Source organism: Mastomys coucha, unplaced genomic scaffold, assembly GCF_008632895.1.
Source record: "Mastomys coucha isolate ucsf_1 unplaced genomic scaffold, UCSF_Mcou_1 pScaffold16, whole genome shotgun sequence".
Taxonomy (NCBI): Eukaryota; Metazoa; Chordata; class Mammalia; order Rodentia; family Muridae; genus Mastomys; species Mastomys coucha.
In genome coordinates this window covers 40,175,374-40,188,721 of record NW_022196898.1, presented here as the reverse complement: position 1 = coordinate 40,188,721, position 13,348 = coordinate 40,175,374, and positions in this window count along the sequence as shown.

The following is a 13,348-nucleotide window of genomic DNA, read 5'->3' as shown; positions in this document are numbered from 1 at the left end:
GCAGAATAGTCTGTTGCTACAGTGTATCAGGAACCAGCGCCATCTTGGATACGATCATCTAAGCGGCCACTGACGATCGTATCCAAATGCTGCCTACATTCTATGTGTCAAATAGCTTACATTAAGAGATAAATGGTTTAATTCTCCTCATAGTTCCTGAGTATACTATGGAAGTAAGGTATGGTTCTTCCTCCCTGGGCCATGATCCCAGAAATAAGACTCATACTCAAAATATACTTAAGAAAATACCACACCTTTAATCCCAGCACTTGGGAGGCAGAGGCAGGCAGATTTCTGAGTTTGAGGGCAGCCTGGTCTACAGAGTGAGTTCCAGGACAGCCAAGGCTATACAGAGAAACCCTGTCTTGAAAAAATAAATAAATAAAAACAAAAATAAAGAAAATACCTTGGTCATGTAGCTAGACTCTTTGTGACTAGATTTTGACCTAAAATGGCCCAAATATTTTAAAGTAAAGTCTGCCACATGGCTGGTTATCTTGGTTCCAGTACCATGCATTTCCTTGGTGGATTTTCCCCACTCACACTTTCTGGGAATCTTAGAAGGATAAAATTTAACATTCAGGGAGGTAAGGGATGAGATCATGTATCTTTCAAAAAAGATTTTTATTTTTTATTTTGTTTAACATTAGTGTATAAGGAATTACTGAATGTTGACAACATGACTTATGAAAGGAAATAAAACCCAAGGTAAGGTTGATCTCAATGCCTGGGTCTCCTTGACTAACTCATAGAGAAGTAACTTATGTCTAACACACATGATATCACATGGCTTCACATTATTTACTAACGTTGGGTATTTCTGACAAAAAAAATCTTTTAATAATTACATTTTAAATTAAATCACACAATAGTGAGTTTTCTTTTCTTTTTCTTTTTTTGTTTCCTTAGTGTTTCTTTACAATTCTTAATTTTTGTTAACACTCTCAGTAATTGTCTTAGAGTTCTATTGTTGTAAAGGCAAGTCTTAATAAAAAAGAATTTCAATAAGGGAATCTAATAGTTCAGAGAATCAGTCCATTATCATCTTAGCTGGAAACATGACAACATCCAGGAAAGTACAGTGTAGAAGTTTTGTTTTGTTTTGTTTTTAACCATGTGTTTTATTTTCATATTAGAATGTTAAACTGTAGATTATCATGTGGACCACACTATCATGGATACCTGCTTTTAATTTTTTTCATATACATAAAGGATATTTTTGTGGTTTGATATTAAAACACAGTAGAAGAGTTAAAATCTTTTAAATAAAGTCAAAAGTATTATTACAGTTCAAGTTTATTTTATAAGATTTGGAGTTAAGATAAAATATTTGAGCGGGGGTGATGGTAGCACATGCTTTCAATCCCAGGAGGAACAGGCAGAACTGTCTAAGTTAGTTAGCTACTAAGTGCTAGAGTTACAGTGGCACACACTTTTGGTACCACCACACAGGTTCAAAACTCATTACATCTCCTGATTGGAATGTTTGCACAGAAAAGAAAGCATGAACAATATTTACAGATTATGCTAAAAACCCTCTACGGGGTTATTACAAACACACCTATTTACACTGTTAACAAGAACAAAGAGCAGCTTTTGTGACTGCCAGTAAGTTCATCTCTGTGCATGTAGCCCTAAAGAAAAATGAAATAATTTATACCCTAATTATGGATGTCATATTTGTTCAGAAATTTGAAACTGGGGACTCTTTATAAAGCAAAAAGGACCCTATAAACATTTCCATCTTGTTTTCTTTTGCAAACAATTTATATATGTGGAGAATAAATAGTCTCCACTTGAAAACCAATTCTAGACATTTTATGAGACATAGAATATTTATATTCAGTCATTGCTAACCACTCTATGGTCATGAGGGTGCAGTTCACAATGTTTGAAATCAGAGTCCTTCACAGGCTTAGACATGGAGGAAAACATATTGCAGTAGTATTGGAAAGTGTCTGAATTCCTCAGTTACCTATAATCCCCATCTATAAACCTTTCATCCACCCACCTGAAAAGAGGCACCTATTGAACTGTGGGGACAAATAGAATGGTCCCAATATTTAGATAATGCATGGTGACTAATGGTTCATCAACCCCGGATAATGAAAACTCATGGGAAATTGTTGCATCTAATCAGTGGATATAATAGTGAATACTAAGGAAGGAACCATAAAATCTGTGTAACACTATTGGCTATGAGACAAACTACTAGAAAACAGAAAGAAAAACCTCCTTTCTTCCCCAATTTAAAGTACATAAGCAATGGTATAGCTATGAGGTCAGTAAAATGGAAAATCACAAACTAGAAGAAAATTGAAATAGATATCTGTTCATGGGTGGCATGAATCAAAATGGTAAAGCCTAGTAAAACTTTACAAATACATCCAACTTTATATATCTCATACATGAAGACAGACAAATATCTGAAAATAAGGAAATATTTAACTAATTGACCTTGTGCTTCATTTAGAGCAAAATATTAAAATTTGCTTGAGAAGAAATTCAAAATAAATCAGCAAGAATGTTATATTGCACATTCAAAAACCTTTTAAGTTTGCCTCAGCAGTAAAAAATAAGGGAAAATGGAGAACAAAATTAAACCAGGACAACCTTATGACAATAAATATTATGAGGAATTCATAGCCAGTTGGAGGTTCATGCCATTAATCCCAACATTAGGGAGGCAGAGGCAAGCACATAAAATTTTCAAGCTAAAATATAAAATAAATGTCCTTTGTGATCTAAAAATAAATACAGTTAAAATTTGAATTTATATATAAAGAAATATGTATTAAGATAAACATGAATATATATCAACTACATATTTATCAACTACACTATACATTGGTTTCCAATTTTCAAAAGGATTTATTTTAATTTCAATTGAGGTATAATATTTTTTGGTTTCTCAAAAATATTTTTTTCCCTAAGAAAGTGATAACCTGTCATAAAAGAAACCATCCAGAGTTCATGTTGTGCCAGAGTTTTGTATTTATCTTTCCAGAAGAATAAAATTACACAACTATGGAATTTGATAACCACCTGTTAAGTAATATTTCTGAAGAAGAAATGATGGATTATCAAGAGAAAATGTCCCAAGGAAAAGAAAAATTGGCTAAGTGGAGTCACCCATCTTCTTTTTGTCCATGTAGCCTTCTAAAGACTTAAGTGGAAAATAGTCTTTCACTGCTTCTAATTCAGTGAAAAATTAAAGCTGGCTTTGGGGCTGGAGTGTGGCTCTCTACTCTCAAAATTCATACATTTTTGCTAAACTAAAATCCAAAATCCTTGTCTCACATTAAAAGAGACACCTGTTATGGGACAGATAAAAACAAAATATAAGAGATTATTCTGTTACCACTAACCTCATAATCTTTTGGTTTTCATTTAACTCTCTCAAACTTTTCAAAAGGTACAAATAATACCTGAGATCTATAAGATTGCTATGTATATACAAATTTTGTGTCAGGGTACTTGTAATGATACTGCAAATTAATTCTAGAAATAAGCTTCATGTAGCCTCCTATATATGTTTTTCAGTTTGAGACTGAAACATAAATGAGAGGAAAATCTCTCATCTTGGATGTACTTAAAAGATTGTCTATAAAACTACCTTAGATTTGCTGAATGTTGGTATTTAAAATGTTTAAGCTTCCTGCTATTCCTGTCAGTAACTTTTGAGATCACATTGGAAGATTATGGGACCCTGAAATGACAAGTCTGACTGGATGTTGGTAATGATAACCACTGAGAGAACAGAACTATGTTTCTTCTGTTGCCAAGTTCTCCATAAACAGTGGCCACTTTTGGGTTGTCTGCTGTGTTCAGCCTAGACCAGACTGCCATTAAATTCACAAATACAGTCCAAACTTCAGCTTCAGATAAAAAAGTCCTCATGATACTCAAACTGCTGTGTTCTTATGAAACTGACATAAATATTTTACAGAATGTGAATTCAAAAACCTTAATCCTCTGCCAAATACAAGGAAGATACACATTGTGGAAAGCTTGGAAGATGTACCTTCATTATTGTAAATAGTTTTATTTTGTTAAAGTTAAAATCTTTCTTTTTTAATTTAGACAAAATGGGAGAAATGTTCCCCAGACATTGTATATACTCAAAATCCAGATTCTTGTGCATTGGATCTGCTGGAGCACATACTTTTAATGCAAGAGGCTTCTGCTTATTGCAAACCATTATAAATAAAGTCAAATACAGGTCAAGATAAAAGAGAGCAACCAGTTCTCAGGGAGTGAACATACAAAAAAAAAAAGATCATAGACAGTAAGAGAATGTAAAGGGTATGGATAAACAGACCCGCAGGAAGAAGGGAGGAACATTCAGAAAGAAGGGTTTTTGAGATGGCAAAGATAAGCAGAGATTCCCCTTCCTTTTGAACCATAACTACAACAGAATGGTAAGCTATATGCTGTCTCTGCTTCTCTGAGCTGGGCTTTGAACTCAGAGTCTCCCATGACTCCCATGACTGTATTATAAAATCAAACATTTGTCATTCTGTTGTGTTAAAACCAAACTGAAGCCCAAATGGGTCAAGAAATTCAGTATAAAACCAGATACAATAAAACTGATAGAAGAAAAACTGAAAGATAGCCTTGAACTCATTTCTTCAGAAGATTTTTTTTTTGACAAGAACATTGAAAACAAAGGCACTAAGATGAACAATTATCAAAAGGGACCTAAACTGAAAAACATCTATAAAGCAATGGACACTGTCATTCCAATAAATTTGCACTCCATAGTATGGGAAAAAATTTTCAACAATGCCAAACTGGATGGTAGATGAATTTGCAAATATAGAAATAATTCAAGATGTGGGATATCAAGAAATTCATTAATTCAATTAGAAATGGTTAATTTTCTAAACAGAATTTTTAATATAGGAAACTTAAATGTATGAAAAATAAAGAAAACTCAACATCATTAGCAAGTGGCAAAAGGGAAATTAAAACTACTCTTTGAGTTCATCTTATAGCTCTCAGAAAGGCTAATGCCAACAGGGTAAGTAACAAATGTATCATGCTGAAAGCATGTGGAGCAAGGGTAATGCTTTCCCATTGTTAGTGCCATGAAACATGCATAAGTACTAAAAAAATCAAGATGGCATTTTCTCAGAGTGTTGGGAATCAATCTATTTCAGGATATATCTAAGTCACTCATGGGCATATAACAAAAAGATGTGTCATCCTAGAACAAGGACAATTGCTTAACCCTATTGTTGCGGATTTACTCATTATAGCTAGAATATAAAACCTAGATATCCTTCAAGGGAAGAACTGATTTTAAAATGTATTTTTATTCATGGAATACTAATCAGCTATTATGTAATGATGATCTCATGAAATTTAGAGAAAAATGAATTGAACAACAAAATAAACAAAAATCATCTTCAGTCAAGTATCCTAGAGCCAGAAAGAGAAATTTGGTATGTATTCACTTACAGAAGATCATAATGTCCTCAGGAGGTACAGGAAGAACTTTGAAAGACTATTTCAGAGCCTGCATAGATATGGTCTCTATTACTTCTAAGTGCTAATGTCCTAGTTTCCATCTTCAACCAGAAAAGAAAACAAATGAAATGATTTAGTTTGACAAAGTTGGCCTCATAAAAATGGATTAAAAATCAAAAATCTCAAAACATGAAATAAGTACCTTCATTATGGCCCCGATGAAAAAGGAGACTGCATTAATCCATGCTCTTAATTTAAAAATTATGGCATGTCTCTAACTGATTAATAAAAATATGTGATGATCCTTAGCTGTGGTCCTTGCCCCACAATGCTTGGAAATCAGCATTGTGATTTACAAAATGAGCTTACCTTGTGAATACTCCAGGGAAGGTCCCTAGTGATTTGAAAATGAAACAACATCTTTTTTAACTGCTAATCAAAATGTCCAAATTTTACAAACTGGGGTGTTTTGCTCCTTCCCAAAAGGATGCATTGGCACCTATTAAGAAGAATAGGATGAATCCTTAATGGGTGAAATATGCACATAATTATTAATGATCCAATTATACAGCAATGCTCTTCATCATGGAATTCATAGAAAACACGTTTAATCTTCAAGCTAGAGAAAGAATTTCACAGCTGTTTCTATTACCTGCTTAATTTACACCACTAAGCTATACTTCTGGACTTGCTGTACTAATGCTCAAACCATGTATAATGCTTTAATTGATGATGAGAGGAATGAGTGTATGATGTGGCTAAGAGGGTATCAGTTCTGAGATTTATCAATTACTGGTGATGGATTGTCTATCATTGCCTTGAAACACTGGCCTATTAATTGGGCTTAGGTGAGGTATGCAAATTAGTTTTCTGATATAGGGACTGCTTCTCTAGTATGGCAGAGGACAGAAACTCTTATATGCCTTGGATTGGAAAAATAATTAGCTGTTTTAAGCCTTTCTTATTTAATATGTCAAGAACTTGTGGGTAAATATGTGATGCAACAATTAGGACTATGCTCACAGTAACTACTTAAAAGAGACTTTAAAGTGGGCTATAGATTTGTGATTTTCCTCAACGTTTCTCTGTGTTCCATGACAACACTGCTGAGGAATGTCAGAGGCAGATTTTCAGAGTGATCAGGGATTTCTCCTGATTCCCAATAAGCAGTTATTGAACCAATCTTTTTATCCATCCAACCACTAAAATGCAGGTCATGGCCTGTATGATGAAACTCTCCTTCCAAATCTTATGAAACTGCAAACTGCATTTCCAATACATCTGACACAGGTCTTGCTAGGTAAATATACTTCCCGTGGGAAATGTGCTGAGCACAGACCTATGTCATGATTACTCTAACATTATACCATCAGTGCATTATGGAAAATTAATATGCAATGTTCCAGGTATTTAAAATATTTCTTGATCAATATCAATAAAGGAATCCAAGGCAATGTATAGGTATGGTTTCAAAACTGTATCTTCACTTTGTAGAGAGAAATGCACCAAAGGACACCTCCTAGTATTCTTGCTGATTCTGGCCATTTCTACTGACTAGTGCCAAATCCACAGCATTGCTGTTTCTGTTGGATTATACCTAAGTTGGTGAGTTTTGTATGAGGTTTTCAATTGGACTTAACTGTTGATATCCAGATAATGAAGTGTGGAATCACCCTAAGCAACTAATTCATGACAGGTCCACAACCTCCTTTTAATATTAGCCTTAATTCTCCCTTACCTCTGGTTAGTGGGATATAAGGGAGATTGAAGCTCTTAAGAACCATTAATAAAATATGACTTGGAAAATCTAGGCCCATAAACTGAGGCCAGCTCTCCTACTCTCACAACATAGAGGCATCTCTTCCAGCCCATGCTGAGCAAGTTGCAACATTCTTCTGAGGGGTTGGACCACCTGTAGCACCCTGGAAATAAGCAGGAAAATCCAGGCTCCTATAGCTAATGAGAGGTAGGGGAGGCTCTCCCCATTTCGTGCCCACAAGGCAAACACCTCTAAGTCCCCAGGTGAGAATAGGAACAACTCTTCATAGTGCCCTAGCTGTGAGAAGTGAAGACAGTTCTACCTCTTCCTCTGATACCAGCTTGAACATGGGTGGCAGTGAGAACAAGGAAATCAACATCGACATTTGTGGCACCATGTCTGATGGACATCTACACCAATCATTGCTGACTCAGGAATGTGAACCCAAACCTAGCCTTTAGTGGCATCATGGACTAGACATGACCTTCTCCTCAAAAAGCAGTGCAGGATGCAGACTTTAGGCTGTTCATCACCACCCTTGTGTATCCAGATTTGCCTCCCTTTGTAATGTACAAACTTTTCTATTCTCTATATCTCCCCCTTTTATCTACCACATGTTGGATTATTTTAGGGTCTTTTGGCCACCTGCACCACACGGCCATGGGTACAGTCCTGAGTCAAACTTTTCTTTTCAATGCTTTCATGTTGCACATAAAACTTGAATGGTACATAAATCTGGAGGAGAAACCATTGTAGAATGCACTCACTGTACCATAAATCAGAGGGCTTAGATTAAAGGACACAGCCACTATGGTAATCAGGAAGATTATCCACATCCAATTTTGAACCATTAGTGAGTAACAAACATTCTCTAAAAGAGAATTGCTCTTTATATCTCAAAAGACCTGATGTCATGCTAACTCCTATTTGCAGGTATGCTCTGGGTTCTCAAAATTGGTCAAAGGGACACAATAAGGTATAGGTTAAAAATTTCTTTGGGTCATTTCAGAAGTAGGACACCTTCCTACTTCCTTGGCACAAAATGAAAATCTCTTATGATCCAGACTTTAGACTATCCTGGCAGCTCAATGTTTGAAGTTGGGGAAACAGACAGATGTTATTAGCTCAGCTATCCCCAAGTCCAGGGCTGATTCTTTCAAGCTCAAGTACATGGTCTATAAAGACTTGGGCATGACTTATGTCACAAACACACAGGGTAGGAGAAGCATCAACATTAGGTGATAACAATCCACACACCCTGATTTCCAGGACTTACATGGATTGCAGTAGTTTTCAGAAGGCAGCTTGATTTATTAATCTTGATTTATTTGTTGGCCTTGATTAAAGCAGGTCAGTAGGCAGGGCTTCTGTCTTCGGTAAGTTGGTCCTTGCCTCTATTTCTGTTATGAAATAATTGAGTATGTTCTCACATACTTATTTTACTATGTGCCTACCCCACTGTGATGTCCTTAATTTGTTGGGTATATATGGCTCAGTTTTACTGAGTACATTAAATCTAGAATGTTTTTCAATAAGCAGTGTCTTATCCTCACCCATGAAGTTTCCATAAAACCTAAAATAAAACCTACATTTTAAAATTTTAAAATGTAATGCTAAAACATTCCTCCTGGAAAATCCCATGTTCCAAAATTAAGAGATTTTATGTATCCCACGATATCTCCATTACTCTTAAAGATTTTCTTCATTTGAAAAAACCTGATGACTTGGTTGGCAGCACATGGAGTTCATATTGCATACTTAGCATGAACAAGTTGCTCATTTCTGCTTATACAAATAGAGAAAATTTCTGGATGTGGTAAGCTGGACTGATTCTGTATTTTATCCTTTGAGTCCACATGAATATTTTTCAACTTTCAGTAGAAAGTAAGCCAGAAATAGGGTTCAAGTGGAGGATTTTTTTCATCTGGTTGCTAAACTAGGTATGATAGATAATTTCTTTCCCTAGCTTTTAGGGAGTTGCATCGATGTGATTTCATCTTTTGGATATATGTTTTCACAATTCCTTATGAGCCTTAATAAAAAGTCTGAGGAGTCTTCAAAAATTCCTGGGAACAGAATGTGATCAATTAGTATAAACAGCTGTTTTTTTCCCACATTTTCTTTGAAACTAGGCAGACTCAGCATTTTTCATGGGTTTTTGAAGAATAAGAAACTGATGTGCCACATATTTCTGACTGTACTAGAGTGATAGGGATGAAGGTCAATCTGCCTCAACTTGTCAAGCAGTCTATCTAAGGCTGTGTACTCTCAGATATATAAATGAGGCACGGAATATGTTTCTCCAACAAATTAAAATATAAAAATGAGAATGTTTATAGAATTTTTCATGTGGTTCCAGAGATCATTGTATTTGTCTACTATAGAAGTCCTACCACAAATCCAGAGCTTGTACAAGGAAATTGGAATGCCTCTGGAAGATATAAGGTAGTTGTGTTGAAGACTACCTAGATATGGGCATCACCTTCTTCACAAATATATAGTATTTAGAATATGTAGCTTTTCCTGTGATTTCTGGGACATAAAGTCCCATGTATATGTTTTTTCTGAGTAATCAAAATCATATTTTCAGGGCCCAAGGGATTTGTTGACCTTTATCCTTATTGTCTTGGGAACTCATGATGATGCTACCCAGGATCCTTGCCTTAACTTCTCTGGGCCTTCAGAAACAGGGCTAAGTTTCCTTAAATCCTGTGAGAAGTGGGGTAACTGTCTCAAGTTTAAAAACAGCATAGGTGCACATGGTTCTAATCCCTATCTAGCTGAGCTATTTCTTAAGCTCCCAAGGAAAACTTGTCTATTTAAAATGGCTGTCTGTCTTTGAAGGAATCCAGCTTCAGTGTAATGGATATTTATTTGAAACTAGTTTGGACTTTTAGTAGAATCATAAGTAGATGGAGTGGCAGAAAATCTGAAGATAATTTGCCCTGATGGGCATTAAATCATGATTCTTTTATGGACTTTTGAAAGATGCCAAAAGGTTACATGGAATAATGTCCATTTTGTTGGTGTTGTCCTGAAGAATGCAGCTTCACTTGCTCAAGTAGAATGACCACAGCTCAGAATTGAACCTTTGTAATGGAATACTACTGAGTGCAGGGTTGTTTGGGTGAGAGAGGTGGGAAGTTGGTAGGGTTAATGGCTTTTGTTAAGTATGTTTCTCAAATTTATCTAAAATGTCAGAGAAGCTGCAAATGATTATAGAGTTAAGCTCTAAATAAAGGGTTATGTAAACTTGTCAGAATGATAGTCAGCTGCTTAGAATGTGGATCATGTTAGAGGCATCAGTTATGCTCTCTGCACCACAATGAGGTTATATTTCTTTGTCAAGATCTTTCTGTTGCACCTGTATGTGCTACATACATATATTAAAATTTACATCAAAATAAATACAACCTCAGTATGTGGCACTGTGGTGTGCCAAGGACCTAATAAGTAGGAAGAAGATTCAGGAGAATCAGTATTGCTTGATGCAGAAGAGTAGGAGGTTATAGTGATAGTTGAAGGTAAATTGCATTAGAGCTAGGAGGATGAAGAATTTATATGGGAAAATGTGAGGAGGTGAAACTAGTGCTTTCTGTGACTCTCCTCTGTTGTTTGCTAGGAAACGTGTGGTGACTTGAAAATCCAATGGTCTGTTGGCTTCTCAGTGGGAAGAATAATGATATCGCTTAACATACTTGGTAGATAACCTTCCAAGACTAGCAAGAAAGTTCCATTGTAAGTCTATACCAACGCTGTCATGAGATGAAACCTAAGCTAGAGGTATCTTAGCAAAACCTCTGGATGTGTTTGGTGCTGCTAACAGGTCATTCTCAGTTGTCACACAGATTGGTGTGGGGATTTCATGGAAATTGGTTTTTTGGTACTAATTATTTCCAGAGTAAGAATAGCAAGAGGGTTGAACAAACAAACATATGTGTTGTGATGTTAATTGATTGTTCTCTCCTTAGTCTTTGGCATGCTCTTTTTCTAAGGAGTGAAAAATAAGAATGAATATCCCTTTGAACAGTAATAGGAGAGAATACCCAGTTAGCATACACACATGCTAATTCACCAATCACACTGCCATGGTGAAAATGGAGACAACCTGGTTTTCAGAGATTTCCTGTTCTTCTTAAGAGAAGAGAAGCCTGTAGAATCTATAATCCTGTCAAGGCCTTTTACACTTCTGGACTGGATGATATCACATTTGGAAAAAGAAACACATCTTTTATCCAGAGAGCTTTCTTTGAGTTCTGTGACCCTTAGTATTGGTGCTTAAAGGACTCAACTTACTGAGAAGAAATGCATATTCATGGACTCAACAACAATTTCAAAGACAGAGGCAGAGTCTAGGATAGATTTTTAACATGTCATTCTGTGATCTTTCATACAACATTTCTACTATACTTTTCAGAAATATGTGAAGGGGAAGTACTCTCACTTGCAGAGCTCTTCTGAAGCCATCTAATGCCTAACTCATCAGCTACAGTGTGTATAGATATACCAGCAGCAAGTATCATTTGAAGCCAGACCAAATATGTTCCTGTTCCATTTTGTCTACAACATAACCTCCAGTAATTTGTCTTTTCAGAAAGATGTTGACCATATGCACATAAACAAGGTATCCCTCTTAGAATGCTTCCTGCATGTCTTCCTTTCATTTTTAAGTTAGTTAAATTCCACTAACATTGTTTTATCAGGAAAAAGATATTTAAAGCTGGATTTGACCCAGGTCCACAGTCATGCAGAGGTAATGAGGATGGTAACTATGAACTCCTTCTTCAAATACCTTTTACTAAGTGTCTTTCAGAAGGAAGAATGAGAGATCATGATCTACTTGCAGTCTCCCCTCTGAATCTCCCAACATAAGACTCTCAGAAGTCTTCGTGAATTTTTATCTATATTGACATACTATTCAGAGTATTTGAACAGAATTACAACTTTTACTTCACAGATAAGGATGCCACCCAGTATAGTAACCAGAATTTTACAAGTGATCCAAAGGAAGGAAACATAGACTCAGAAATGTATATCTCGGTGCTAATCCATTTTATCTCTTTTCTCAATACTAGACCTCTAGCATCTCTCTTCAAACATACTTTGCAGAATGACAGGTAGAGAAGTACAGTTTCATGTAGGAGAGGCATGAATACATGCATAGTGATGGGTATTGTAGGTCATGGCCTAGAGTAAAATGGCTATTATGTTGATAAGAAACTCAAGATGTTTAGATCTCTGCAGTAACAAGAAATATATTGATAGGATGAAACAGGGGAGTTATAACTAATGATAAAGATGTGACATACTTATGGAGATGAGCAAAAGTATCTCAAAACAGACCTATGAGTGTTCTCTTGATCATTTGTTTGAGACTGATTTGTGAGGTTAAACAAATGTAGAAGAGGGCAGGGCATATTACTTGTCTGGGAAGGACATGTGCCAAAATATACAGCATCAGCACCAGCATTGAGAGCACTGGTGTAGAGACAGATTTTATTTCACTCAACCCCAGGCCTACAACCATAATATCAATGCTTGTGACATTATATTTTTGCAGCACTGATTGGGTAGTTGCTAGGTAACCTCCAGCTTTGTGGCACTCACCATGGTTATCTTTAAGGCCAGGAACAAGGTAGTGAGAAGGCTAGTGTAAGACAGCATTGCTTTCCATTCTCTTGTATCACTTCAGTCCCAATATTCCTATCTTGTCCCAAGTCTCTTCAAAGCTGACCTCCTTCTCCAATTGCTTCAGTAATTCAGACTTAGTGTAATCCTTAATCATGAGAAGAGAAACAGCGGTCAGCCTTAACTGTGTCTAGAGAGGGCCAGGGATTACACTGAGTGACCAGAGGGCAAATGTATAGGAAAACTGACCCAGGAATCCCCTTGAAGTATAAATGTAAAGCCTTGAGTGCTCATAATGATCCACACTAAACACATGCTAACACTTTCAGTTTTGATCTTGGCAACCCTAAAAATTCAGAGCTAGAAATATGATTAGCAAAAGAATGTAACAAAATTAGTAAGTCTAAAAATATCCAACATTCATCCTTGTAAAATGGATCTTGTATCAATATCTTCATCCTCGAGGAAGGCAGTGAAAAGCTGGTGTGG